The 26,344-nt window shown below is 42.2% G+C and overlaps 1 protein-coding gene across 3 annotated transcripts in view; it reads right to left on the bottom strand.

Annotated features, from left to right (window-relative positions):
• Positions 1 to 26,344, bottom strand: part of C1QTNF7 (C1q and TNF related 7) — a 100,779-nt gene that overhangs the window by 51,046 nt on the left and 23,389 nt on the right. Inside the window, exon 1 of one of the 3 annotated variants that reach the window (XM_008522645.2) lies at positions 16,861 to 17,111. The exons of the other annotated variants lie outside the window; for them this stretch is intronic. The gene's annotated coding sequence lies outside the window, so the exon portion shown is untranslated. Of the gene's footprint in view, positions 1 to 16,860; positions 17,112 to 26,344 lie in introns of those variants that run through there. 3 annotated transcript variants of the gene reach the window in all.

A 26,344-nucleotide genomic window follows, 5' to 3' on the forward strand; every position in this document is an offset into this window, starting at 1 on the left:
GCTGGAGCTACAGAAGCCTGTTCAGCCAGAGTGTAGGCTGCCAGGAAGCTGGAGATGGGAAGCCCCAGGGCTGACCCTCACCCCAGGAGGGACATGGTTGGTGGATGAATACCTCAACCTCCCCACCTTTGATGAGGCCACTCTGATGTGTGTTCTACGTGGCTCCTCAGGGTCCCCAGAGGGATGAGGCCACAGCTGCCCATAGTGTCAATCCGCTCACTCCTTTTTTTTTCTTACCCTTTTTCTGTCTCACTTTCCCCACTCTTTGTTTTATGCACACAAGTGAACCGCCCCCAAGTCTTTGTCTCACGGTTTGCTTTTGGGAAAACCAAAGTATGCTACACTGTGTCACGTACATGGTTGGTGCTCAATAAATATTGGTGAAATATATGAGATCTGCTCCACTCCCCCCAGATCATGATTAATATGGGAAGCTCGCAGAAAATTCAGAGTGCAAGTGGGCTAATTCACTTGACTTCTGGGTGGGGCCTCTCCTGCTACTAAATGCTTTTCATGATCCTCTGTGTCAGTCCCTGTCTGCCCCTTGACCCTCCCATTTGGAGGCACTGCTCTCCTCCCCCATCTACAGCCAGGCCCTCTCCAGTCTCGTTGCCAAACCTGACAGAGGCTGGCTCAGGTCAACCTGGTGGGAATCTGGACTAATGGGGCCCAGGATGCAGTATAAGTGGCCAAGTCTTCACATCTGGGTGCCCTCAGGCTGCAGCCCTCGTCCACTCCTGCTTCCTGGCCAGGCTTGGAATGACAGCTGCCCTGAGATCCTTGGGAAAGACTCAGTTGCACTAATTTACTTGCTTGGCAGCTATGCCCTGACCCGGAACGATCATTGTTTGGAGCGTGATTCATTCCTCCCACTCACCAGAATCAATCTCTTTAGAGATCAGCATCTTCCTAGGTTGAAGCCCAAATTTATGAGGAATCAGGCTTTAAATTTGGAGTCATACAGACTAGGTTTAAAGTCTTACGTCCACCATTTACTGGCTGGATGACTTTGGGTAGGATACTTAACCTCTCTGAGTCTCGGTTTTCTCGACTGTAAAATGGTGATAAGAACACCTGTTTCAAAGGGTTGTCGGAGACATACATTTAGGACACTCTGCATTTGCTCAGAACATGGTAGGCCCTCTGATTTCCTGCTGTTCTTTCAGTGTCATTTGGATTGTTTGCCCTGCTCTTGGTCCCCTGGTCTTGGCCCTGCAGCCCTCTACTTTCTCCCCCTTAATCCCCAGCCCATCCTGCCTCTTGGCAGAGAATGCCTGAGTTATGACCCAGGACACTGGCCCCTTTTAGTTGAGTCACTGTTCCAACTGTGTTTTCTTAGATTCTGAATCTGTCTATTTGACATTCATTCATCACGGGGCCAATTGTCTTCACCATATTATCTTATTCTCTGTATTCTTGTTACTCTGGCCTCACTGATCAGGAAGAGACTATCCTTCTCAGGGCTAGCCAATACTTAGAGATGACAAAGGCCTCGCCTGGGAGCATGACCTTCTCATGCAAAGTCCAGTCCAGAGCCCAGATCCCCAGTCATCCCCTTTATCAAGCCAATATTTCCCCTGCCTTAAATCACCCCGGGGCCAGGTACCAGACAACTAGGGACAGTCCAAGTGCCCCGAAACCTGCCAGGATGATTCAAACTAGCCAATCTTAACTGTTTACTCTGTTCTACCTAGTCTTTCTTGTGGAACACACCAATAAAGTTTCTGGCCTAGGTTTTCTCTCTCTCCCTCTGCCTTCTGACCAAACCAGGTGCTTCCCCATGTGGTCCTGAGTGTCATGGTGTGCCTCCTCCTCTCGCAGAATGCAAGTAACAAAAATCTTTCAATGTCTTAGCTTCTCTGTGTCATCAGTCAGGCACCTCCATAAATTAAAATTCTGCAGCTACTTTTTGAGACAGTCCTACTCATCCTTTTGGGAAACAAATGAGGTGTTCAAATTGTTATTGATTAGAATCCCTTTGGGTGTAGGGTCCTTACCTAAGGCACTTTTGGGTGCCTGGGTAAGAAAGTGCCAGAGCCAGGTCTTGTGGTTCATGACCCGAGAGACTCCTCAAGGTCTCACCTGTGATCCCCGAAATGTGAAAAGTAGATTTCAATTCAATTTGGATCCAACACATATTTTGTATTTTTTGAGAATCTTAAAATAAATATACTTGTAAAATAATTAAAACGATTTAGAAGTATATAAAGTAAAATATGAGAGTATCTCTCCATAAATCTCCTCCTTTGAATCCTAGTCCTCAAAGATTTCCACTAACTGTCCTGTGTGCACATCCTTCCACACTTTTTTGTTTTTGGTGAGGAAGACTTGCCCTGAGCTAACATCTGTTACCAATCTTCTCTTTTTTGTCTTGAAGAAGATTAGCCTTGAGCTAACATTTTTGCCAATCTTCCTCTTTTTTTTGGCTTGAGGAAGATTCACCCTGAGCTAACGTCCGTGCCAATCTTTCTCTATTTCGTATGAAGGATACCTCCACAGTATGGCTGATGAGTGGAGTAGATCCACACCTGGGATCTGAGCCCCAAACCCGGCTGCCAAAGAGGCGTGCACAGAACTTGAACCACTTGGCCACAAGGCCAGCCTCCACACTTTTTTTTATACTACACAAACGTACATATGTTGAGAAAAAAATTTTTAAAAAAATATGGGATCCAGACATATCTATTTTCTGCTACATGCTTTTTTCACTCAACAACATTTGGTGAATGTCTCTCCCTGCCCAGGGGTCTGTAGTTTGAGTGCAGATGATGTATCTAGGTATTTCCTTACTGATCTGCATTTAGCCTGTCTTTAATTTTGCATCCATTCAGCTGCTGTTTCTGGAGAGCCCACTCTACACTATACAGGCTGGTGAGGCCCTCCAAGATCTGTCCTTGGGTTTCTTTCTGACCTCAGCTCTTGTCATTATCTCTTGTTCCCCTGCCCCACCCGGACTATCTTACTTTCCTCAAATGTTCCAAACACACTCCAACCCCAGGACCTTTGCACAGGACTTTCCCTCTTCCTGGAATGCTTATATGTCAGACCTTCACAGGCTTGCTCCCTCACCTCCTTCAGGGCCCTGCTCAAATATCACATATCCATGTGCCCTTTCTCATCCCCTGAATGAAATGGAGCCCTCCCCACCTTGGCTCTGCCCACCCCTCACCCCGCTCTATTTTTTCCCTAAGTGCTGTCATCATCTGATGTAGGGAATGGTAACTGGTTTATTTTTGGAAGGTCCAGGTGGGTACAGAGTTTCTGTCCTGGTCACTGCAGTGTCCCCCATGTCCTGGACAGGACCTGGCACATAGTAGGCCCTGAACAGACATGTATTGACTGTGAATAGCCCTACTTTGTTGCTAGTGCTCTCATGTCCTCCAGTGGTCAGAACCACCCTGTGGAATAGGTGAGTGTGTCTCACTTTAAAGTGGAGGAAACAGGCTCAGAGAAGTGACCTCCCTTGCCCCAGGTCACACATCAGGGAAGTTACCTAAAGTGGTGGTTCTCCAATCTATCTAGTCCGCAGAATTTCCAGGGGGCTCTCATAAAACCCCAGAGGCCCAGGTCCACCCAACATGTTCAGAATCAGGATCTTTATGTGTAGGGCCTGGAGTCTGCATCTTACCCTGCTCCCAGGTGATTCTGAGAAAGGCCAGGGTCGGAAACTCCTGGTCTAGAATGTGTTTTAGCCCCTGGAGGGGCTGCTCCCTCCCTCCCTCCCTCCCTTGCTTGGAGCTTTAGCAGCCCAGGCCCTGTGGGTTCTGACCACATGGGAGGGGCCTGTAGAATGGATCCTAAGGGAGGAGTTTGGATGCTCGTTGTTGTTTTCAGTTAGAAGGGCTGCATCTCCGAGGCAAGCTCACAGTCTATTTCTGCGATTTTATTGCAATTGCTATGATTACTTCCTTGTTGAAGGATAGCAAACCCCCAGGCTTTGGCATTTGCCTGTTGTTCTGGTTCCTCTCACCCCTACACTTTCATTTCACTAAAATCCCTCTTGAAAACCCTGTTGGTGCTTCTTTTATATGGTAATTATTGCTGTTTACTGCTAGGAAATGGAGAAAGGAAATAGGCCCACAGAGAGGCAAAGCCCAACTCACAAGAATTCCTGGTTCAAACACCTCGTTTATTACAGACTCTTCTCCCCCTGCGGGACCTGGGAGCCTCATGGCATCACTCCGCACACGTAGAAGGGGGTTGCAACTGGGCCTCCGGGAGAGGCTGAGCTGGGGGCCGGCCGGACATGGACGTAACTCAGGGCTTATGGGGCGGCTGCTCTCCTGGACAGATGCCTCTGATGGAGCTGAAGGAGCACTTCGCTTGGCGTGAGAAGGTGTGGTTCCCATGCAGGCTCTGCTGCTTGGTCCTTGTCTGTACCATGGGGCTGAGATGAAGGCTGTAGCCACTCTAGGGCTGTGGTGAGGAGCAAATGAGGTGATGTGAGGTAAGCGCCTCCAGCTATACACAGGTGTGGACCACGGATGGGATGAACATGCCATCTCGATCTCCTGGCAAAAAATGGAGACAAGTTTCTCCTTGTCTGGGGGAGTGGAGAGGTTAGGGATTTCAATAGAAGCACACAAACTCAGTGTGGTCTCTATGGCACGTTTCTAAAATTTTCAGTTCTTTTTGTGCTGGCTAAAACTTTCTCTATCAAAGCCATTCAAATTGCTCACTCAATCCAAGGCTAAAGGAATATTCTAGAATAGCTGGTTAACTCCTGCGTAAAGTAAATCCAGGTTAAGGAGCTAGATACTCATGAGTGCTTCTTTCCCTCCCTCTCTCCTTCCCTGTCTCCTTGTCTCCCTCCACGCCTGCTGTGTTTATGAGGTCCTTGTTGCAACAGAAAGAGCACGAGATTTGGAGTCAGACCTGGCTTCAAATCTTACTTTATCAATTTAATTCCTTTAGGCATCAGGTTTTTTGATGCAGAAAAATGAGGATAAGAATTAAAGTTGGTGTCACAGGAACTTTCTTGTGGGGAAATAACTCCTCATGCTCTAACTGGAATTAGAATCTTAATCATCTGTACTTATATCTCTATCATCTATACCTACCTCTCTATCACCTATATTTACCCCTAAACCTACACTTACACCTACATCTACTTACATCTGTATCTCTATCTCTATCATCTCTCCAACTCGCCTGCACCTACACTGACATCCACACCTCTGTCTATATCATTCTCTTGCTCCTTCTCCTCTTCCAGGTTTATACTCAAATTTCTCTCTCCCAGTGAAGGCTCGCTTAACTACTCTTCTTAAAATTACAAATTCAACCATTCCACACTGCCTTCCTTGCTTTATTTTCTCAATTACCTGCATCATTACCTAACATACTCTCTATTTCACTTACTCATTTTTGTATCATCTGTCTTCTCCCATGAAATGTAAGCATTGTCCAAGAGGGCAGACATTTTTGTTTGTGCTTCTGGTCACTGAGTCCTGAGCATCTAGAACAGTGTCCGGTGCATATTAGGAACATGTATTTGTTGTTGATGAAATAATTAAATGAAAGCTGCTAATGTGGATAAACAATATGCGATTGGGACTCAGGCCTTCCCATATCTAAGTCTTCAGTAGTCTGGTTTCTGCGTGAGCTCCCCTCCACACAGCCCCTGAAAGAGTGCTGTGCACAATGGACAGGCCAGACGTAGGAACATCTTGTTACAGCTGGAGCTTTGGTCACAAAGGCCCTAGTAGGACCCCAGGACACTAGTGAGCTAGACTAGGTCAACGACATCGTTTGTGCTCTCTGGGGAATATCGTTCTGATTGCCAGGAAAGGAGGGTCCAGGGAAAACAAGGACAAACAGACAGCTTTTTCCTTTGGCTTCCAGGTCTGGTTTTGAACACAACCGTCTGGTATTTGAGCTTTCTGGCTGGTGAAATAAAACGCCACAAATAGAAATGTCCTAAGTCAATTAATTACATTTTGTTACTGTGCTGCGGTGGGGTTTGTCTGTCCTCAAGCCGAGCGGTGGAACGTAGAACATAAGCTGTAAGGTGGGTTGTCGTCACGCTTTTTACGTATGTCTATTTTATTTTGGCCTGTAAATTCTTGATGTAGTGAGCCTACTGTTGTCATTGAAACAATAATGGGACTGGTGAGCCTACTAAGAGCAAGGGTAGAGATGATGCAATCCACCTAGCCTCGCCTCCCCACAGTCCGTTTTCTGAACAGTCAGAATGGTCTCTAAGAATTTCGGTCAGAAACTGTCAGTCACTCTCCAGCTGAAAACTCTGCAATTGCCTCCCAGCTCCCTCAGGAGAAAGCTCCGAGCCTTTGCCTTTGCTGGGCCTCAGATGCCCTTGATCCCACTCCCTTCTGACTTCATGGCTCTGCCTCATGCACTTCATTCCAGCGACCTGGCATCCTCCTGTTTCTGGAACAAGCCAAGCACCATCAATCCTGCCTTCTCTCCTGCTTGTTACTCCTCAGCCCAGAACCCTCTTCTCCCAGATGCTGGTGCGGCTCATTCCTCTCTACCTTCAAGCGTCTGCTCAAATGTTGGCTCTCCGTGGCTCCAGCCTTCTCTGACGCACTGTCTAATCAGCACACTTGCCCCCCTGCTACCCCACTTCCTTCTTCGTGGTCCTCTTCACCTCCTGACACACACACATCTTTTGTTGTCTTTGACTGTCTACCTCTCAACTGGACTGTGAGGGCCTGGCAGGAAAGAGTTGGTCTGTTTTGATCACACCTCTGTCCCATGTGCCTAGAATAGTGCCAGACACTTTGAAGATACTTAATCCTGGCTCCCTGTGACTGTACTGGTCTTGTGCGGAATTCTTGTAACCAGCAGTCCTAAAAGACAAGCCAAAGAGACCAGCCTTACTTATTTAACAGATGAGGCAGAGAGAGGGAGAGATTGAGAAAACTAGCGTTCAAGAAATCCCAAACTCTTACTCCTTGTTCTCACAAGATAATGCTCCTCATAGGAGCCCCAAAACCTTGGCTGAATCTGGGCGTGCTCTGTCCATATTCATCTTCTCTCCATCATGGCACGGATGAGAGGTAGTAGGACAGGGGGAGGGAGAAATCTGAGCTCCCCCCAGAGGCCACTACCTGCTGTGATGTGTCTGCCAGCTGCCCTCAGCCTGAGCATGAAACTTCCCCAAACTGACCCTTATGATTTCAAATAAAGGAAGACAATCTAAATCTGAAACATGTGGGAGCTAAGAACCTGATTTGGCCCAGGAAAGCTGAGGCCTATTAAAATCTTCAAAGGCCACACATGCAAATGGTCCATGTTTTAGATTATCTCCCTCTCATTTGTCATGTCTGGAACAATTTTTACAACACTGAAATCAAAAGCTCTAAGAGTTCAGTTTTCTTCCTGCACACACCTCTTTGCTGGCAAGGTTCCAGAACATTCTCCATGCTTGTGGGTCACGAAAAGAGAATATATGTGGTCAGAGGGCTTCTCTGACAGTCTGCACTTTGGCCAAATTATTTTCAAAACTGAGATGAGTTTAGAGGGCTCATTATAGTTCAAGGTTTAAAATAAAAGTTTCAGGAAGGCTCATATGTTTCTCTTAAAACACAAAATATATGGGTGGTGTCATGTGGCTATTTTTATATGAGGTCTTTTAGAGAGAAACATTTGCTAAAATTTCAGTCTGCAAGGGAGAAAGAAGTGAATAGAATTTTTTTCTAGTGCTTACTCTGTAACAAGAACTGAGCTGGGTGCTTGCAGCACACATTTTGTGAGCTTACTGTCCTTATCTTAAGCAACGATCCCAGTTCTAACCTCCTAGAGAAAAACAGAGAGCAGCATCATGATTCCCTCAGTTTCCCTACTATCCTTAATTTATCCACATTCCCATCCATCGTCACTTGCGTCCTGCCTGTCTCAACCGACACAGGTGTGAGTCAGGACCCAGGCTTGTTCAAGACCAAGCCCTCGCCCTGGGTGGTTGTTTTGCTCCACCTCTTGCCTCTCGTAGATTACCTGGCTCAGTCACTTTCTCTGATTCTCTGGTATCTTCAATGTCCACCATGGGCTGATTGCTCTTAACCTGTACAAATGTTCAAGTCTCTTCTATCCTGAAATAACCTTGACTTGGCTCCCTTGACCCACCTCTAACCACCATGCATCTCTGTTCTTCCAAGGAAAATGGGCTTTCTAGGATAAAGGCATCTTGTAGACCAAAAAGGGATGAAGAAAGCAAATCAGCTCTTTCCAGGTATGCTTCAGCAACTGCTACCCGAAAGCATTCAGCTGTGCCTGGCCATCCTGTGCTCAGGAGGCGGTAGTAAGGAGTATTTCCAAACTACACCAGTTAGAAAGGTCAAAACTTTAGATAGATTTTCCAGATTTCATTGGGTTCCAGAGTGTTCCACTTCAGGCCAATTAGAAACTGGAGACTGACCATTAAGAGTGAGAGGCAGGAGAAATGTCTGTGCACAAGTATGTGAATGGGGAAGGGGATAGAGTGGAGAATATAAATCGTTTCTGTTCCCTGCCCAATGACTGGTTTCGAGGCTTTATGGAGAGAGTTATTAATGTCAGATGCTGAAAGGAATGTTTCCAGGAAAACTTTTCAAGAAGATATTTCCAGTAAAGACTTAAAGCTCTGGGTATCAGCACAACTACTTTGGGGCCAGGTGACTTAAGGTAGGGAGGTGGCTTTCTCTTCCTCTCTGCCTAGAACTTAGCAACTCTCTGGTTGCACGAAGATGATCAACTTTGGGGAAAACAGAAGATTGTATCCTTCATATAAATGTTACCATTCTCAAGATGGACACCATTAAGGTCCATGATTTACAGAGTGGACTATGATTTGGACTACAATTTGCACAATGACTGTTGCATAAGAATTCATAAGCACATGTGGGCACAGCCTAGAAACACTTGGGAGAAGGAGCTCAGTGAGAGGAGAGAGCATGACATTAGATTGTTGACCTTTGGGTGTCTTTATCAGTATGCCCAGGCTGGTGAGCTGAGGCCAGAGGAATGAAACATAATCTCCAGGAAGGCAGGGATTTTTGTCTGTTTGGATCGCTCCTGGTCTAATAAATAAATAAATATATTCATTGAATATGATATGAGTTTGGCTGCATTCAGGCCAGAAAAATGTGGCAACCTGCAGAGAGCTAGATATTTAGTCTAAACAGCTAGAATTGGTTAGAAACCAAGAAGAACTGGCTGAATTCAGACTCAGGATATGGAGGACAGAGTGAAGGAAGAGCAATGCCCTCTTGTCAAGAAAGTTTGGCTATAAAAACAAAGAGAGAAGTCAGATGGAAGTCTGAAAAGGTTATGGGATTTATTATGTCCCACAACATGGTGCAGATTGTACTACTAGAGATGGGAAATACCAAAATAGTATGCTATCTCAATGATCTCCATATTTACAAGGTGAGATGGAAGGGGCATGTATGTTCATTCCTTTTTCCAGGTAAGGATTGAGAGAATAAGGTTAAATGGTTTGCTAAAGATCACAGAATTCATACAGGCACAAGAACCATGGCTTTGAATTGCATTCTATCATTTTTTCACCTTACCATAATGTGAAAATGAGATTTTGGCTGATGGATAGATTTTGACTCTGTGAATCTGCAGACTCTTTCTGTTTGTTTCGATTTCTCTTTTTAATTTTGCAATGGCGACTATCAGGTGATAAGCTTTAAGCATCTGTCTTTGACTGGAAAAGTGGGAGTGACATGGGAAGATAATTTAAATGGAAAGAAACCCAATTCAAAACCTGGCTTCATGGGTTAAGATGAGGATAATGTGTTGAAACAGCTGAAAGTCTCTGTGAAGGCTTTATTTCACATCTCAACAACACAGAACAAATTGCACAAATTCTAGGAATTATATTCCTTGGTAACAAACATTGAAGTCACTTTTTAAAATGTCACCAAATGGCTCTGTTGACTCTGTTTTGTAACAAGTCACAACCAGATGGCACTTTGAAGAGTACGGCGCAGTTTGGAAAACAAAATCGCTTAGACATTTTTGTCTGGTTTGCTAAGATAATGTGATGAAGCCCAAAATGAAAGAATCTTGGCATGCATTGATAGAGAAAGGCTACACACCATTCAGTGGATTTGTCCTAATTTCTTGCAATCAAAGAGTTGATTCTTCAACTGTCAGCTCTTGGCTGAGTTGGGTTTCATGAAGGTTTACGCACTTGCTGAATAAAAGGTGCAAAGCGAGAGAGATGAGAACTACTCTTCCTCGAATGCCCGTTATGTGTCAGACTCTTTATGTGGTATTTAATTTAAGTCTAAAGCAATTCTATGGGTAACTATTATTACTCCTATTTTAAAAATAAAGAGATTGAGATCCAGAGACATCCCACATCTATTTAGTTATAGAGCTGGAATTCAGACCTTGATCTGACATCCAGAGCACTTCTTTCCATTACTCTGTGCTACTTCAGGTAGAATCCTCTCTCTACCTATCCCTTATGTCTTGGTTTAGAACTATTATCATATTCACAATTAAGTATTAGAATAGATGCAGCTAGAAAATGTTTATGTAATGTAGTCTTATTTATGTAATGTATCAAATTCCAAATTTATTGCTTTCAGAAATAGGAATTTATGGCATATTTTGACAAGTACTGTAGTTTGACTCACTCAACACTCATCCCAATGCACTTCTCCCTTGCCTTTTTCTGTATTAAAGATTGGAAAGCAGAATACACAAACTTCCAAATTCCCTTGCAGCTAGTTTGGCCAATAAGATGCACAAGGAAAGTCCCAGAAGAATTTCTCTTCTCAAATAAAAAGGCAAAGTTTGACAAGGAGAAGGCTTTTACCTTCCTGCCTGGAATATGAACTCAACACCTGGAGGTACAGCAGTTGTTTTTCCATGGCAGGAATGAAAGCCACTTGCTAACGCTGGTGAAGCAGGAAGATAGAGGCAGCCTGGTTTCCTGGTGACATCTTTGAATTGCTGCACTACCTTCGGGTCACTTACCTCTGGGTTTCTTGTTATACGAGAAAAATAAACCCCTTACGTGTGAAAGGAACTGGGCTTTCCGATACTCACAGGCAAATACAATCCTAACTTATACACAAGATAGCTAGAATTTTTAAAGACATTCTTATTTTCTAACAGTGTTCCATTTTTAAGCCATTTTGGTCCAGATTTATAGTTCTGAAACATTGGAAGTACAGCCATCAAATTAGGCAATAGATTCATTGGTACAATGTTCATCTGGTTGGGCACAAACTGGAACAGATTTGTGTCCCCTCCCTGGTTGTGGGAAAATGGCCAGCAGAGCCTGTGATCTGAGTGACTATGTTTCTTCCAGAAAGTCTGGAGATCAGTTCAGCCAAAGTGACCGGCATGGAGTCAGGGAGGGACAGTAGGACGGCTGGATTCGACACGTCACCACCATTTTGCCTTGCTTAGATGTAGACTTGGCCTTTGGTTGGAAAAACTAGAGAAGACTTTGAGGAATCATTTTGTCTATCTTTTCACCTTGGGGAAGGACCCTACTCATGACACACCACATGTATATGATAACCGATCTGGTTTTAATAGACCTCCAAAGAAGACAATTCCTCAGCCTCTTCCCTCAGGAGGTCATTTTGACATTTAAAAACTCGCAGTAAATTCTCTTTTTACTTAAATAGGATGTGTGTTGCATGTGGGAAAAAAACCTCATTATCCTTCTAAGGCAGAGTGGTAGAGCGGAACGTTAGTGGGTTGTGGAATAGGGCAGTCCTGGGTTCAAGTTCTAGTTCTGCCACTTCCTAGCTGGCGAACTTCCTTGTTACTTAACTGCACTGAGCCTCAGTTCCTCATCTGTAAAAATAAGCAGAGTAGTAGCCACACTACACTAGGGTCATGGTGAGTAGCTCATGTATGTAAAATGCTGGGAATATAATTTGCATAAAAGTAAGCTCACAGTAGCAGTTCCCTTGTCCTCCCCTACTCTCCCCACTGGACAGCAGCTCACCACCATTCTCTGGGTGAAACAGCTTTAGAGCCCCAGGGAACATTACTGAATTGCCCCCCAACTCTCTCTACTACCAGCTAATTAACTCCAAGGTCCTTATCTCATCCTCTTTGCTCTTATCTTTTACTTCTTGGATTGTGTCTTTGGACCTTGCTTCCAAAACAATTTTTAAAAACATGTTTGCAATTTGGAGATACAGCATTTTTATAAATTAAGCAAAAAAATCTCAGCATTTGAAAATCAAAAACATTGACGCGTGCATTTTATGTTGCTGTGCATGCAAAATTCTCCTCCTAGATTATAGATCCATAACTGAGGTTTACACTATGGTGATAAAGGCAAAATGGAGTAATGAGACAATCATCTGGATTGTTACAGCCAAGAATATTCTGGCCACAAGTATTTGGCTGATTGAAAGACAAAGACTCCTCTGGTATAAGCTATCTGCGTTGCGACCTTCACATTGAATAGGCGCGGTCTCAGACCCAAGTGAGATCTGCCGCACCATTTTAAGAAAGGAAACATTTCAGACCTTGGATTGTTTTTTTTAAAGCTGTACACAGGACTCTTGGCTGATAGAGTGTTGGCTCGACTGATTTCTGGCAGCTTTGCACGTTGGCTCCACTAATATATGTAGGATTTCAGACTCGAAGCCACACATGAAGTCATTGTGAAGCTGCACAATTCATCCCTAAAAATCTGCCATGCAGTGGTTCTTGTCTTCTCCAACAATGTAATCCCTAGGAATTGTGATGATTTGAACTTTTTAAAACGAATCTTTAATTAATCTTCATTCACTTAGGACCAACTAACTTATCTTTGATGAGGAAGAATATTTTGAAAAAAAAAAAAATCCCAGAAAATGGAATGAATGTAGTATAGTTTGACTCAGAGATTTTTTTTTTCTTCTTTTCATACAATTACTGATGGCATATGATACTAAGACAAGGAAAGAAAATGACAGAAAAGACTTTTTGGGCTAAAAGAAGCCCCATAGACTTCCTCCAGCTCTGCAGTTTACGGGTGATGAAAACGAGGCCTAAAGTTTCTATGACTCATCTGGTGTTACGTGGTTAGTCAGTGGCTTAACCACGGCTTTTGTGTTTTTCTTTTGATTCAAGTCTGTGCTAAATGACAATTCCTCGATGAGGCGATCCCTGACCACCTTAGCTAAAGAAGTATCCTCTTCCTGTGCCTGCTGTGCACTCTATCTCATTACCACATTTTATTTTCTTTGTAGCACTTATCAGTCTCCAAAGATACATTCTGGTCATGATTCTATTGTTTCCTCTCTAAGGTATGAAAGCAAGACTACGGCTCTTGTTTGCTGCCATATCTGGAATAATGCTTGGCTCATAGTAGGTGCTCAATAAATATTTGTGGATTGGATGGACCACAGTTAAGGAGGAAACGAACTCCCGTGTGTTGGGCACTTATTACTCTAGGTGCTACGCAGAGTTATTTATGTCTGTTGCATACGCTTGAGAGGTAAGTGACATGCTTTAAATCTTACAGAGAGAAAGTGGTGAAGCCAGAATTCAAAGCCAGAAATATTTCACCTCAAATCCTGACACTTGCCACCACAAGAAATTATTTCCAAAGTTTAGTGGTTCCTGTTCCACCACACCCTCCGTGACCTCTTTCTGAGGCATCTCGAGTTCCCAGTACATGTTTTGGCATGCCCCTGTTGGCTTATATCTATCTATGTTGCAGTAGTCTTCAGAGAAATCAATCTGACTATGTTTTATTCAACACAGTCCATGCTTTATGTTGCTGGTTTTTCTGTGTAAAGTTTACTGAGGGAATGTCTCATATTACAGATATGATAGCTCACTTTATTCTACTGTGGTGATGAATTCCACTGAGTTGTACTGATTTATAACAAAAAGTCTACAAAGGGAAAGAAATCTACTCATCTGCTGATCATCGAAGCCTGATGCAATCAAAGGGGTTGATGACAAAAAGTTCAGATGGTCACAGGCTTAGAAAGTGACATGTGCCAAAAGATGAAGAAAGCGCTGGGATATAAACAAGACAGTAAATAACTCTGAAATAGTGTTGATTCTGACCACAGGGTAATCCAAAAATTTGAATGGGAGAAAATTTCCGATCTTTTGTCCTTAACCGAACTTTTTACCTACTTCAGGTGGGACACAGCAACCTACACTTTTTCCAAGATAACAGGACATGCTGAAAAGAGTGACTATCAAACTTTGATGCACATTCAAACCCTCTGGAGAATTACTAACAAAGGGTTCCAGGTACCTGCTTTAATTAATGAGGCCCTGGGCCAGACAGAGTGAGGACCTAATTGATGATGAGCTTAGCGTCCTTTGCTACCTCCCTCTTTTCTGCAGGGGGCAGTATAGGCCCAACCGTTCAAGAGTGTGGGGTTCTGAACAAAGCGCAGACCTTGGAACTAGATAACCTCTGATTAGCTCCCAGCCCTGCTGATTTCTGCGTGTGTGACTTTGGGGGAGTTACTTCACATCATTGAGCTTCAGATTCCTTGTCTGAAATCTGCATGGTCAATGGTCAATAACTTTTACCTAGAAGGCCATTGTGAGAGCTGGATAAAGGAATGCATGTGAAAGACGGAACAACAAGGGAAGGAGGCGGCGGTTGAAAATGTGGCCTTTCTCCACTATGATAAAGCCAGATCATTTGCTTGCAAATCCCATCGCCTGTGTGGCTGTAGGCAAGTTCCTTAGTTATCTCTAGCCTCAATTTCTCCTATATGAGAGACAAAAACAACACTTTACCTACATTAACTCTCAATCTTTACATGAACCCTGCTGTTTTTTCCTTTATTTCATAGTAAGCAAACTGAGGCCCAGAGGAGTTAAGTAACCAACTGTGGATCTCACGGAGGCCAACTGGGTTGTGGATCCAGGTGCTCTGGTTGCAGAGCCACTTCTCCTAACCAGTGAGCCGCCTGCTCCGAAGACCACATGAGGCATGGCAAGCAGAGGGCCAAGCACATGGCAAATGCTCAGTAAATGTCTTCCAATATTTGAATAATTTCCTTTCACATTCCAAACGTGTATCCCTCTGTTTTATGATCCATTGCACCACACATGTCCAACTGCCACCGCCCAGACGCTGTTATTGTCCACGAAAATGAAAACTCTCTTGGGTGCATAAACTACAAACATATTTATACTAGAAGGGGAGCATTGTCTTACATTTTGTTTTTATTGCTTTCAGCACATTAGGAATACAATATACAGGCATACCTTGGAGATATTGCAGATTTGGTTCCAGACCACCGCAATAAAGCGAATGGCACAATAAAGCGAGTCAAACGAATTGTTTGGTTTCCCAGTGCATGTAAAAGTTATGTTTATACTATACTGTAATACTGTATACTATATTGCAGTCTATTAAGTGTGCAAGAGCATTATGTCTAAAAAAATCTACATACTTTAGTTAAAGAATATTTATTGCTAAAAAATGCTAACCATCATTTGAGCCTTCAGCAGGTCATGATCTTTTTGTTGGTGGAGGGTCTTGTAAAATATCTGCACTAGAACAAAGCGCAATAAAAGGAGGTATGCCAGTATATTTATTAAGTAAACGTGAAAGGTTAGAGATCACCCCATACAAAAGGTAGAGATGAGTTACTTAATGGAGGGCTACATAGGAAACAGCCTGTTATAAATTCCCAGTAACTGAAATCTCTTTCTACCTGGAGCCTCCTGACCCTCTAAGCCACCTTACACACGTGCTGACAATTACTAAAATATTAGGAACAAGACCAGTTTTATCGTCACAGGACATCAAAGTGTGAAGCAAAATTATTCAAAGAGAAGAAAGGAACTAGATATCAACTAGATATCAACTAGATATCAACTAGAGTTAAGGGCAATTATTATTGTGATTTGGGAGCTTTCCAGGGAGTCTGGAGAACTCAACGCAGGCTGGGGACGCAAGGCTCCTTATTCGAGTCAGGAATCAGGACATATTGGGAGATGCGTAGTTTGAAGATGGGGCAGAGTGTGAGATCTCGGGACACAAGTTCCCTGCAGCCGTAGGGCTCTTGATGAGGGACCCTGGAAAAGGACACTCGAGTTCCTGGGGAAGCTGCAGTGTCTCGCAGAACAAAGGGTGATTGAAACAAAACTATTTCCTGTATTCCTATCTATATCTCTGCAATTACTTCCTAGTCCTTAACCACAATCTGATTTAAAATACCTGTAAAAGAAACATACTCCAGTACAATGCATTATTTATGAAATTATGCAATCCATTCCTATAGTTACTGTTAATACAAACCCATAGTTTTGCCAACACAGTCTAGAGGTTTACATTCTTATATCGCAATGAATGCTTTATCCCCGCACAGCCACGTGGAGTGACAAACACGTTTGCTTAATAAAATAAACAGTAAATGAATCAGCACTCTTAACCAAAAATAAAATAAGCACAAGATTTATACTACTGCAAGGAAATCTCCACAGAACAGTATTAGCTTTAATGTTTTCTTTTTCCTCTACTAAAATCCTACATTATATCAAAATGAAAGAAACACCTTAAACTTGAATCACATAGGTGCAGACTACATGACAATTCTGTTTTTCAGAGTGAGGCTACGGAGCCCCTTCTGTTTACCCCCACAATGTCCATGTTGGCCTCAGGCTCCTCTTGAATATGGATCTATAGCTATTAAAGAGCGTAATCGCCAAGTCCAGGACTGTTTTCAAAACTAACCCTTCCCAGGCAAAGCCGATTCTGACCACTGACTTTCGCTTTCTCTCTTGTGTTCATCCCCCAGAGGAGATGTTTCATTGAGTAAGCCCCAGTCAGTAAACACCCCCACACCTCATAGAAGAACAGGGAAAGAGTAACACCAACCTGAGCCAAAAGACTCATCTCTGGGAGAAAAAAAGCCTGAAGAAGTTTACTTCGATAGGGAGAGAGGACTGTTTACTTACATTGCTCGCAAGACTTTCCAACAGCTGGAGTCTTAGAACCCTACTGCGCACAGATGTGAAGCTTTCACTTGAAATCCCCCTCCCTTTGGCAGCAAGGAGTGCTCATAACTCTTTGGGGCTTCAGATTGATAAGTAATTTCCTGATTCGTTTCAAAAACATTCTCCCAGGCCTTGAGCAGTGGCTGGGAGAGAGGGAGCACGCAAGACCCATGACGTGCAATGACGCCCTGGCCTACACAGACTTCCTAATGGTTTGATTAAGCCTGAAAAAAGTATTTGTTGACCACACGAACAAAAATAAATATCCTCCTCTATCTGTTGGCGCGCTCTCTGAATTGTATTCAGGAAACAGCGCAAAGAGTCTGCACAATATTTGTTTTAGAAGCGTGAAATTCAAGTTGAATGTCTTCTCATTTTTCTTGCCGGGGGAAATCAGGGCACCTTTGACTGGTTTTCAAAGCATGTTGTGATTGCTTTCTTACCAGCCACTTTAGAGAATGTTCTTAGAGGCCATGCAGTTCAGCCTCTCCAGTTTACAATGGAAGGAAATGAAGCCCAGAGCTTACAAGCCTTGACCAGAATCACATAGCTGGTTAGTGCAAGAATTGGAACCAAATATCCTCCTGGCTGTCTGTTCCCTACAGGGAGGTGAAGATTGACACAAAGATTTGAGATCTGGTTCTTGGTGTTTAGGCTACATGTCACTGGATGAGATTCTTAATATTTCTAAGTCTCACAGCTGCAAAAGGAGAATCATAATTGCCATCCTTGCTTGGTCATACAGTATGGTGATCTCTGTGAATGAGCTTCATCAAGGATCAAAGCAAGTAAACCATATGATGTAATTTTGTCAACACAGCCCAATTTACATGCTTCTCTTCTCCTTTCCATTCTCATATTCCATTTGATATTGTTTTCTGTGCTGGAAGAAGCCATCCAGTGACTTTTGAGGGAGAAGGAGAATATTGGTCAGGGAAGGGATGGGACCTGGAGAAAACTTTTGACCTTGGAAGACCAGGTCAAGATCAGATGAAAAGGTAGAGAATGTTTTGACATTTGCCATAGAAAGGACACCAGGTCTGGAACCAGAGAGCTTGGCCTCTGCCTCTAATATCTACCAGCTAAGGGAATCCCATTTAAACATTCCAAACCACAGTTTCCTCCTGGGGATATAATCCATGTCATGCTGTGTCATGCTCCTTTTGCTGTGGTGAGGACCAAATGAAGTCTTCATTGAGAGAGGGCTTACCCACATTTGCAGGCTTTGACATTGTAAAGTAGTATCTTCCAGCATCCAGCACAGCATTTCCACAGGAAACATTGTTGATGGATGATACCACTACCACTTCTTTTTTTCATCTGTGGCATCAGCTCAGACCCCTTAGTGCCAGGGATCTTGGCCTTTTTTCCCCATTTCCCCTTTCTTCCCTTGTTATCTCATCTCCTGGCGCTCATCTCCCCATGCTGACCACTACTAGTTTTCTTTCTTAGAGTTTAAGTCTCCTTCCGTTTCTCATGAAACAGTCAGAAAGAAAAAAAGGAGAAAACATTTTGCTCAACCACATAGAAAAGCATCTGTAGCATTCTGACACAGATGAGGCTGTCTTTATCCTGGAAGTAGTCACAACCCACTACCGAGGGAATTGAGATCAGCCTCACTTTTGAAAACACTTAAGCCCCAAATCCAGCTTGTGTTTGATTATTCCACTCACTTCCTTTGTCCTTTCATAAAGTCATTGTTTAAATGTCCTTGCAGTTAAGATTTGTACTCTCTCATCTGTAAGAGCAACTTTCTAGTTGAGCCTTGTCTTAGGCTGCTAGGGCTGCCATAACAAAATATCAAAGATTAGTAGCTTAAACAACAGAAATATTTTTTCACAGTTCTTGAGAGTAAAAGTCTGAGATCAGAGGGCCAGCATGGTCACTAGAATCCTAGTGACAGCCCTTTCCTTGACTTGTAGACGGACGCCCCTGGCTGTGTCTCCACATGGTGAAGAGAGGGAGAGAGCTCTCCCTTTCTCTCTTCCTCTCCTGACAAGACCACGGTCCTATTGGATCAGGGCACCACCCTTATGACCTCATTTAACCTTAATTACCTGCTAAAGACAACATATCCAGATACAGTCACGGGGCCCCTATATGTTAGGGATTCAACATATGGATTTTGGGGGGACACGATTCAGTCCATGGCAAACCCGGAAAAATGAGAAAAGAGAGCTAATGTTTACTGAGTACTTACTGGGTATAAAGCCCTACTTGTTCCTTTTCTCATTAAATCTTCATAACAACTTTGAGAGGTTGCTATTGACTTTTCCAAGTTCCCAAAGCTAATAAGTGGCAGTGTCTAAATATAAACTGTGATAACCAGAACCATGCTCTTTCCATGACACAGTCTGCCTCTTCCTCTCCCTCTGTCCTAGATTCTGAGCCATGAACCTCGACGTTTCCTTCCTGCTAATTCTCAGCTCGGTTGCCTTGCATCAGGACGTTGTTACCCAGAGCATTATGAGAAGGGAAAAGGATTAGAGGGAAGCTCTGTGGTTTCCCTCTGGGTCCCCACTGAGTTTAGGCTGACAGCTGTGGAGAGTCAGCTCACCACGTCCTCTCCCTGCTTTCCTCCTAGACTCTTAACGTTAAGCCCCCCTCACCAGTTCAAATTTAACTCATGTTCCTTCCTCAGTGAAGCTTCTTTGCCCCACGTGCCCTCGCTCTCCATTGCTCTCTCTTATCCTATACTCTACCAGCCCTTCATACATATTTTTCTTCTGTAAAACTTCATAAATGCTGTTTCATAGCTGTAGTAGCTGTTACAGTATTTACATATTTCTAAGATCATTGGCATGATGTTTGCCTTCCTCATTGGTTTTTAAGCTCCTTGAGGGCAGGGATGTTTTGACCACTGACGTACCTCCAGCCATTAGACCACTAACATGAGAACCTACAGGGAAGGAAGTGGGGAGAGGAAAAAGGTGAATCAGGGAAAATAAATAGTAGCAGAAAGGAGCCCCAAGACTCATTTGCGGTAGTGTGACTGGCAAACATATGCCCACGAGCTCAGTCTCAGGGGTCTCTTTATTAAGTCCCCTGTTTACCACTGAATTTATTCTTCTTTCTATTTTCCATAAGAGTACTAGATTTGGCTAATCAAGGATGAAGTTCCTGGAATAAGTAGAGGCAGCTGAGGAACAGATCTTGGGTCACATCTGCTGGCCTGCTGGTCAACCCCTGGACTCCTGCAAGGGCAGCACAGCTTGGCCATGGGGCTGTCTGTTCACATCCCATCAGCCTCAGTCTCTTTCAGGAAAGAGATGAAGCAAGACTCTGATGGAACAAGATGTATGGAGGTTGAGGGCCTGCCAGGAGGAATTCTTACCAGGGAAAGACATTCTCAGCTAAAGGAACCACACATGCAAAGACATGGAAAGACAACGTGTTGTGTTTGGAGAACTATAAGGAACACAATCTTGTTGGTGGGTTGCAAGTAAATGTGATAATATACATGAAAATGCTAGAGAAGTATTAAATGTTTTCATTATTATCTATTTCTTAGCATTGTTTGGCTGGCCAATGAGTTCATGTGGAATTGTTTTATAAACTGGAAAAATCCTAAGAAAATTTGCCTATTATAAATTCTTTTGGGCGAAGATAGCTAGAATATTAGATGAAAGAACTATGCTGGGAAATTGAATTATTTGTAAATTTTTCTTATGTATAAACTAAAAATTTTGATTAATTTCCTTCTTCCAATCCCTTTTTCACAGGCTAGGTTATAAATTGATAGTATCTGTCAAATATCAGTGAGCTGGGATATATGTTTATAGCTCAGCATTGTCCCTTGACCTTTCTACTCTCTCTCTTATAGGTCAGGGATTGGAAGCCTGGAACTACATTTCCCAGAGCCCCTCGTAGTCAGGGTCCCCTGTTAGAGTCAACCAATGGCACTCACAGGGATGTGAAGGGCAGAAAAGAATGACAGGACATTCTTTAGTGGCAATTGCAGTCAGAATGAGGGCAGTCAAGTGATGCAAGAATTGCAGGAGCTTCAGGGTGAGATCCTGGAATCACAAACTCTAGTGTGACTTCCCAGCAAGCCTGCACTTCTAAGTTTCCAGCAAAACAGTGTGAGTTTTCTCCAACTGTTGGTTCCATAGCCCCCTTTAAAAAAAAACTTTTTTACTTAGAAATAATTATATACTCACAGGAAGTTGCAAAAAACACCCCAAATGAAACAAAAAGCCAGCTTCCCTCAATGGTGACATCTTATATCACTGTAATATGATATCAAAACTAAAAACTGACATCGGCACAATAGTATTAAGTAGATTACAGCACACATTCACCAGTTTTTGCGTGGCTTCATTTGCCTGTTGTGTAGTTCAATGCAATTTGATCCCACGTATAGGTTCTCCATATTTCTTTCAACGGTTATTTAAGGCTTTGATTCCTCATCTTAAATCCGTTCCTAGAGTGATTTTCATTTTCCTAACTCAATTCTGACTGATATGATTGATAATTTCCTGGTGTTATCTCCCATTTGAAACCTTGCAGTCAAGTTTTGTTACTTACATTCTATTATGTTCATTCATTTAATTAAAATATTGCTCATTGATATTTTTCCTGTTTTTATCTATTGTCTTTGTCACATTGCATATAAATTACTGCAACAGACTTTTACGTATTTGTTGAGCTTTTAGTTGTTACATTCTCAAAGTCATCCTTAACCTGGTGGATCAAAAATGTAATACTATTTTAATCATTTAAAATATTTAATCCTAAATGATGGTAAAATAATTTACATGTGATAAGACAGGAAACAAAAAATAAGAGGAATAGGAATTAGATTGGAGGAAGCAAAGTTAGAGTTATTGACAGATAGCACAATTGTATACCTAAACAATGCAAGCAAATTTTAAAAGGCTATTAAAAATAACGTATGTTCAATATGGTTGCCAGATAAAAAAAAATACACTAAAAATAGCTTTATAATATACCAAAAATAATCAGAGAATAGAATGTTAAAAATCAATTAAAATCCTTGTGATAGCAAAATTATGTTGGCTTTTCTGCAGAGCAAGGGGAGACTAGTCTCTTCCTAACTTTGGGTGGTGTTTTCTCACTTGGGCCCTTAATCAACCTAGCCTGCAGAAGGACTCACAAAATCTTGGTAAAACATATCCTTTTTCCATTCTGATTTTTACCTCTGACTTGCCACAGTGATAAAAATTTGGTCTGGGGGAAGCCAGTTTAGAAACAAACACTAGGACATGTCCTTTCCTTTGTCCCTTCCCAGTAAGACATAGTTCTGAAAGTTCTGCAGTCTGCAGAGATGCTCTCTGTCTCAATTTAACTTTTTTTTTTTTAACTTTATTTCCCCTAAGGTAAGGTAATATCCTGAAATCACATAGTTCAGAAGGTGATTGTGGCATTACATCCCCCATTTATTTAGCTTTCACAGAATAAATGAACTGTCTGCCCTACAGGACTATGCAAATCTTCCCTCTCTCTACTAATGGACTAAGAAGAGAATCCTGGCTAACATTTGTTATGGGCTAGCACCATTCATTGATTCTTTCTAAGCATTGTTTTAATTAATCCTCACAACCATATGGGTAGAAAATTGAAGTCACTTATTCAAAATCTCAAGGCCATCAAAAGGTAGAATCAAGATAAGAACCAAGCCTTTCCTCAATGCCACCATAGTATACTGCTTTTCTTGTGGGTGACAATACTTTTCTTCCTACAAAGGTTTAAAAAACATTAGGGTCTGAGCGTCAGCATGAGTCCTCTAGACACTGCTATGCATGAGCATTAATAAGCTGCATTGGCTGCATCAGCTTAGTTTATCTAATTTAAAAAGTCAATTTCTAGGAATATACTAGGTAAATAAATGGCACAGGTGGTACTATGTAATGACAAAAATTGTGGAAATGATGTGAATGCTGATCTTTGGAAAACTCAAATGTAGTGGAAGTCCCAAGTATATGACCCTGACTTGTGGATGGAAACTTTGTCATGAGACAGCATTTGGATTTACCTCCAAGGTGGAGTTAATTCTTTAGAACTTTAGCACTTTAATAATGGAAAACAAAATTCACATCACTCTTAAAAGTATAATTCAGAAGACTCTGTTTTCCCCAATGATAGCTCTCCTTTGAAGACTAGAAATTGCTTTCTTTCTAATTTTATTTTAAGATTTGATTGAAAACATTCAAATGCAGGCCTGGCTTCAAAGCATAGCTTGTACCCAAGAAGGATTTCCTGGTTTACATTGCTTAATTAATGATAATATTGATTCAAAAGAAGAAAGAGATCCTAAATCTCAGGAATTTCCCTTATTAGTAAATGCAACCCTTATGTAAACAGTTAAACCACAATGTCCCTCCAAAGAACTCAATCTCAAGCCCTTCCAATATCCAATGTTCTCATTTCACAATCATCACCATATTTTTTGCTTTTCTTCCCCTCCCTTTTTTCATTCTTCATGCTTAGCATCATGACCATGCTGTCTCAGCAAACCCACAGCGATAGCACCTACACTTCTTGTTCTAATCAACAGCTAAGTTTTCTTTTACTTGGTGGATTATCCAGGATACATGCATTTACTGAGGCTGGCTTATTTTAGTCGAACAACACATACCAGCTCCTTTGAAGATTGCAAACACAGTCTAAGTCACATGTTATTTGAAAGGTAAATATGTTGCCAAACAAAAAGTGAAAGAGAAAGAAGAAAATAAGAGAGAGAAGGAAGGAAGATCAGAAGGAAGGAAGGAAGCAAGGAAGGAAGGGAGGGAGGGAGGGAGAGGAGGAGAGAAGGGGGGGAAAGATAAAAAGAGAGAAAGAAAGACAGTGAAACAAAAACAAAGAAAGTAGAGGGAAAGGCAAAGCCGAGGGACAGATCCTGTAACTCAACATGAAACAGACGTGGTCTATGCATTTTTTCTATGGGACTCTATAGAGTTTTGGCTATACCATATCACATCACTTTTCTATTGATGCAGTAACTAATAAACTGACTTAACAAGACCTCAACTGCAGCTAAGATGTACACTTATAAGTGCCATCTTTGGGTAGGGTGAACAGCTGTCCTGGTTTGCCTGGGTCTGAAGAGATTCCCCAGATGTGGGGCTTTTCATTTCAAAATCAGGATAGTCCAGACAAACCAAGATGATTTGCCTGGGACTGAGGAGTTTTGCAGGGCATGAGACTTACAGTACCAACATCAGGAAGGTCCTGGGCAGATTGAGAAAAACTCTTCACCTTATCCTTGGGTGAAACAGTAAATCTTATTTCTCATGTCCTTTGAGTATTGTGTAGGAAACTCTTCAGCTAATTTTAGCCATCTTTTGTGTGGCAGGATCTGTGTTTAAGTGTTGTACATGCTATAGTGAACACCTTTTTTTCCGCCTGCCTAGCACCCCGACATTCTTTGGGTAACTCCTTCCCTATCTTATGTGGTTCTAACTGGTCTATCATGTTTAGTTCCCTTCACTCCTGCTGCCTCCCCTGAGGCGAGAAAGTCAACCAGGCTGAGCCAAGCATAGTAGGCCATATGACATATCTGCAAATGGTGGGTACTTGAGGGGTGAGCATGTAACCCAAAAAGACAGACTTTGGGAAAGAGAAGTCCCTTTTGCTTCTAATGAAGACTATCATTGGCCCTCCTGTCCATTGCATGACAAAGTCAACAGACACAGAAGGAAGTGAGGCAGCAGAGAAAGAGAAAGTGAGAGAGAGGATCCAGAGCATCATTTGAGGCCCTAGATCCTGCCATGCATGATGCTAACACCATTCCTAGACTGACTGATTACATGAGCTAATGCATTCCCTTTTTTCTTAAGCTAGCTTGAGTTGAGTGCCTGTCATGTGTAGCAAGAGAGTTCTGACTAGCAGACATACCTGGATTTATTCTCCTATTCTGGACTCAGTTCTGTGAAACAGATGTAGGTTAAACCATATGAAATTGCCAATATTTGACTTATTTTGACTACAAATATGGCAATTTCACTTGGTTCAACTTAAGTATTATTTCCACTTTACAGATAAGGAAAAAACTCAATGGTGGTAAGTAGTATGCCTAATGTTGCACATTTATTAGATAGCAGACCTCGGATTCAAATCAAGGTCCGTTTGATTCTAAGGTACACAAATACATTTCCAATTTTTTGTGCTGCCTGAAAAAAAGAAACCTCTTGAGAGCTACCATTTGCTGTCTAACAACTGCCTTGAAAAAAACACTAAGTCGTGGCTTGCATCCTATGTATGGACTTACATAAGGTACCAGACATCTGCTTATTGCTTCCAATATTCCTGTTTCACTGGGTGTTTCATGGAGGGAAGTCAGATACATGAGTGTGTAAAGCAAGATGGAAAACTTCATTCTACCCTGGTGTGTATTTACATTTTTGTCAGGATAAAGCTCCAGGAGATCGTACATCAGATTTCCAAATTTACTCCAGCTTTGGTTTGCACTGACAATCGAGATGCAATTTTTCCTCACAAAGGAGAGACTCTTTGCCCATTCTACTCTCTGTACAAAGAGGTTGTTTAATTGTTTCCCATAACTCAAATCCAACATGTTTTTAATGCAGCTGTGTCCGTGAGATAAGCATTATGGGTATTTTCTTTTATTGTTGGCATTCAGTGTGCTTGCCCACTGATTCAACAGAATGATGGTTGCCCAGAAAACATTTCTTTTCCATGGTGGCATTCTATACATGCTCTAAAACCCTTAGAGTATGCTTGGAGAAGTTTGTGTGCCCTTTTTTATATTCATTATACGTGAGCTTATTAAAATTCAGGATTGTCTTTAATTTTAACAAATGCTAGAGAAACAATGTGTCTTGTTACAGCATGGATACCATTCTATAGTAAATATTTTTGGCATTATCCAGGGAGTATTTCTTTTCCGTTAATTTCCCTCTCCCACTATGTGGTGACAGACTGTAGTGATCAGCTCTTGCAGCTGTAATGTACAGCATAATAAACAACTCCCAAATTTCAGTGGCTTTTAACAACACACATTTATTTTATTCTTGCCATGGAAGGTTATGAAACTTGCCCACAATCACACAGCCAGTAAATGGTGAGGTTCAGATTCATTCATTCAACACATATCATTGAGTTCCTACTAAGTGCCAAGCACTATGAAGAGGCTGATAAAAACCAAACCAAACCAGGAACATAGCAAGCAGGCAAGATTTGACATGATCTAATAAAGTCAATGGTGCTATGCTTGCCAGGCATTGGGGGATATGGATACGCTGCCCAGAACAGTAGCCATAGTTGGATCATAACAAGATTAATTAGGCAATGCAAATATAAAGACATTCCAAGTGAAGACTGGTGTTGCATCTCTAATTTCATTTGAGAGACAGGATAAAGAGAAGGGAAACATTTGAAACCATTTTTGAGTGTCTATTCTGTGCCAGGCATTATTACATGAGAAAAAGCGACATAGTGATCTTCTGAGAAAAGTGGATGTCAT

The sequence above is a fragment of the Equus przewalskii genome, chromosome 3 (genome assembly GCF_037783145.1).
Source record: "Equus przewalskii isolate Varuska chromosome 3, EquPr2, whole genome shotgun sequence".
Lineage (NCBI taxonomy): Eukaryota > Metazoa > Chordata > Mammalia > Perissodactyla > Equidae > Equus > Equus przewalskii.